Consider the following 4480-nt stretch of genomic DNA (forward strand, 5'->3'; position numbering starts at 1 on the left):
GTCCACCGGAGGGTCCTGCGGAGAGACCAGGACAAGCACAGGTAGGGAAACAGAGGTTTGGAGAGGTAGATGGACAGACAGGAGGGACAGAGGGGCACACATACAGAAGATGAAAGAGAAGAAGGGAAAACCTCCCTCCCCGAAGAGAGGCGGAGAGAGAGGGAGACAGACAGACACAGACAAAGAGAAAGAGACAGAGGTTAGTTGAGCATCCCAAGGTCATCCCGGAAGAGCAAGGGCCAGGGAAGAAGAGGAGCCACAACCCGGACCCAGCCCTCCAGTCTACCAATGAACTGCACACTTGGCTGGAAAGGCAAGGCCTTCCGAAACTCAGCCACCGGGCTCTGCCCTAGGAAGTTATACTGAAAATGCTAGTCTGGGGTTCAAGTGCATGGATTTGAGTCAGACAGATCTGAGTTCATGTCCCAGTTCTGCCACTAACTGGCTGTGTGATCTTAGGGAAGTCACTTAGCCTCTCTGAGCCATGTTTTCTTGCCTGAAATCATCACAGCAGTGTGGGACTTAGATGAGCTAACAGGCTATTTGCTGGGATTAGTGACCTTATCCTGCAGGTGACAGGACCCCAGCCAGGTGAAGGAAGACAGCTCTTGCATCACCCTCAACCCCCTGCCCCGCCACCAGTCCTCTCTGTAGTCTAAACGGGATCTTCCATCTGTCTCTCATCAGGGCCTGTGCTACTGGTCCAGCGTGCCCTGCTTGCCATGGGGCCAGCCCCAAGGGCCCTGCTCTGCATGGCTCTGCCTGGCACAGAGCCCCCTCCTCCTCAGCACTGGACGTCACTACAGCCCTTCCTTCTGTGGCCTCAGCTAGCAGCAGCTCTTACGCAGCAGGGTGCAACAGCGCTGACTTGTTCAGAGCTCAGGGGTACCCGAAACCCCAAGCTGGTGAGCTGGGGTTTGGTCTCGTTTCACATGAGCTGGTGGGCTGGCCTCTCAGGCCATCACTGGCGTGCAGGATCTTTTTAACCCGATCCAGGGCCCTGACATGTATCCTTGCTAAATGTGATTATTTTGGATTGGGACCAAGAGCCACAGCAGTGAGGGTAACGCAAAGCCTGAGTGGAGTGGTGCCCACGGATGTCGCTCTCCCTCCCAGCTGGCCATCGGCCACGGCACTGCCACCTCTTCCATCTTCATCACATCCCCAGCAAAACTTCTGAGCAGGGGAGAGCTAAAGGGTGGACAGGATGAGCCTGCCACTCTAGCCCTCCCGCCTCCCCCAGGATCTGCACATTTCTGCTACAGAAATGCTCACAAAAATCAAGAAGTTGCCAGAAACCGCGCCTCGGAAAGGCAGATGCCCTTCAGGGCTGGGGCCCGAGGCAATGGCTGGGCAGGCTCCAGCTTTCTCACAGGGCCTTCCTTTTGCCTGCCGCCAAATTTCTCTCTCTTTTTTTAATCCAAAGCCTAATGTCTTACAGACATATGGGCCTTCTTGGGTCTCTAGTCCTCTCTAAGGAATCCAGAGAGCGGGGAAGTGCAAGAGGCTACCAGGAACATTCAGGAAAGTTCCTCTTCTCCCCAGGGTGGCACTGAAAGGATCCCTCCAGGGGAACCCACTAGACTGACTTTAGTGCAGAAACATAAATTGGCCATGTGTGCTGAACCCCTTCCCTGTGGTCGGCACTGGATGGTGGAATGTCCCTGTGGGTGAGACATGGTCCCTCCGCTCCAGGAACTTGGAGTCAAATCTGCAGAATGAGCATGCTGCTGTTAGCACCTCCAACCTCATCTTTTTCTAAATGTATTTCTCTTTCCACCCTTCCCTCCCTACTTCCCTCAAACTCCCCAGCCTCCCCCTCAAGACCTTCTCTCAGCTAAGGATCTAGAGCTCATTCACAGGAAGGTATAAGGGACTGATAATAGCTGAAAGGGTTCTCATTCCCAAGAGAGAGGTAGTTGAGCCTTAAGCTAAAGTGCCAGGTGGTAGAATTTCAGGCTAACAAGACAGGAGTTTTGGCAAGGAAGGGAATATTGTTCTCATGTTGGTGCCCTTGAATTCTTCCCATGTGTATGGTTCCCTAGTACAGTGACACAGAAGTGACAGAATTGACAGCCCAGAGACATGTTTGAGTCTGGCATGGGATCAATCAGTGCCACGCCATGCCTCAGCTACCACCACCAATCAGGGATGTCAAATTTCGAGCACAAAGCTCACTGACACGCTTGTCGCTCCCCTTGTAAGGCCTCTGTCTGCCCACCTCTGCCCACACCTCCAGGTCCTAGAGGTTCCTTGCCCTCTGGGAAGTCCCAAACCTCCTACCACCACTGCCTCCCAGTGATAAGCTCTAGATCTGTGCTGCCCAGTATAGGAGCCACCAGTCATATACGACTATTGGGTACCGGAAACATCTCTCACCCAAACGGAGGTTGCTACCAGTATAAAATTTCATCCCACACTGCACACTGAAGACAATAGGGAAAAAGAATGTCAAAATCTCATAAACATTTGTATCTTAATTACATGTTGAAATAATAACATTTGGGGTATGTTTAGTCAAGGAAAATATACTATTAAAATTCATGTCACCTGTTTCTTTCTATTTGTTTTAATGTGGTTACTAGAAAACTTTAAATTGTACTTGTGGCTCCCATTTTATTTATTTATTTATTTTACTTCTCTGGACAGTGTTACCCTGGATGAAGGGCCCAGGCTCCTCAACTGCAAAGGGGCAGAATAAGCAGTCTGCCATGAGCGTCTCCAACCTCCTTCTTCTAAATGTATCTCTCTTTCCACCAATAGGCTGCCCTCCCTACTCCCCTCAAGCTTCCGGCCTCCCCAGTCAAGACCTTTTCTTAACCAAGGACCTAAAGCTCATTCACGCGCAGGAATAGGGTCTGATAACAGCTGAAAGTGCTCTCATTCCCACTCTCTTCAATAGGAAGGCATCCTCCTGGGCTGGAGACACCAGAGACTCTCTCCAAAGGGAAGGTATCCTCCTGGGCTGGGGGGTGGGGGAGTTGAGGCAGGTTGTACCTCTAACCAAGGGGCCTAAAATGGGGGAGGGATCCCAGAATACCTCCAGAGAGAGGGGCCAAAACTAGGTAAGTCCCTGGGCTCCAAATAGCAAGAGGCAGACTCAAGGAGCTTCTGACGTCTGTCTTATTACCCTGTCTAACCCCGCCGCCCTACAGAGGTAGGAGGGACAAACCCCGCTCTGCCCCACCACAATCTCCTCCTTTGCCTCCCCCTCCCCACCTCCCATCTACCCACCCCCACCAGCCCCACTGCACTGCTGAAGCCTCCCTCCAGCCACTGCTCCCTCCTCACACAGGACAGCTACTCCGTGGTGCCCACAAATGAAGTCCGGACAGCTTAGTCCCATAGACAGAGCCCTCTGCACCCTGACCACAACCAACCATTCTCCCATCCCTGGAGCCCACAGCTCTGCCAGTCTGCTGGCCAAACAGCCCCATTCTGCCCTCGTCTCCAGGCCTTGTTCCAGCATCCCCCAGGCTGGAACGTCCTCATCCCAACAGAAGTCTACTCTCCTTCAGGGCCCAGCTGAAATCCCTCTCCCACAGGCACCTGCCTTGATGCTTCAGGCTCCAGGTGCAGGGTCTGCGGCGAGGCTGAGGCAGCTGCCCTTCTTCCCTTTGCCCTGGCTTCCCCTCCTGGGTGGGGAGCTCTGTGCAGTAGTCCCCTCCACCCCTCCATTCTGTCCTGCGGCAGGTGTGTGTGTGTGCACTCATGAACACCCTGCCCCACACTGGACTGCGAGCTCCTTGAGGGCAGACACATTGTCTCAGAGACCTCTGCCCACCCACCCACTCAGGGTCTCACCCCTTCCACAAACAGCCCTTAAACTAATGTTTGACAAACACAGAGATCCCCAAAGAGCCCCAGAGAGGATGGCAGTGGTCAATCCTTCAGGACACAGCAGCATCTGGAAGGGTCTGAGCACCTTCCCAGGCTGGGGGCCTTCTTCCTGGGTCCCCACAGCTCAGCCAGATCCCCTGGCACAGACCTGCACGCACATGCACACTCCCGCACTCACACCGGCTCACATCGGAGATACCGATGGCTCCCCCTCTCCCAGGCTAGGAAACTTGGTCGCTGGAGTCCTCCCCACCCACCAGCAGAACCCCAGACCCCCTGCCCTTCCGGTGAGCCGCCCTTCCTTTGCCGTCGGGTTTCCCTCCCTCCCTTTTGCCCAGCCAAAACCCGAACTGAGGCGCCAGGGGAGAGGACCGCCGTTCTAGCATGCCCCACTGCTGGGGGCACGGAGTTCTCGCTCCTCCAAGGCTACCGCCCCCAGTCTCTGCTGACCAAGCCCGGACTCCCCCCGGCCCCCGGGACGCCCCGCCCCCTCCCCTCCGCAGGAATCTCTTACACTCGGGCTGTGAAGTTCGGGGTATTTTTAGGCCGGCGATAAATAATTCATAGGGAACGTGGCATCAGGCTCCCCCCGCGGGAGGAGGGGGCGCAAGCAGCGAGAGCCACCGTCACCCGCGGCTCA

This window comes from Mandrillus leucophaeus, unplaced genomic scaffold (genome assembly GCF_000951045.1).
Source record: "Mandrillus leucophaeus isolate KB7577 unplaced genomic scaffold, Mleu.le_1.0 Scaffold1, whole genome shotgun sequence".
Lineage (NCBI taxonomy): Eukaryota > Metazoa > Chordata > Mammalia > Primates > Cercopithecidae > Mandrillus > Mandrillus leucophaeus.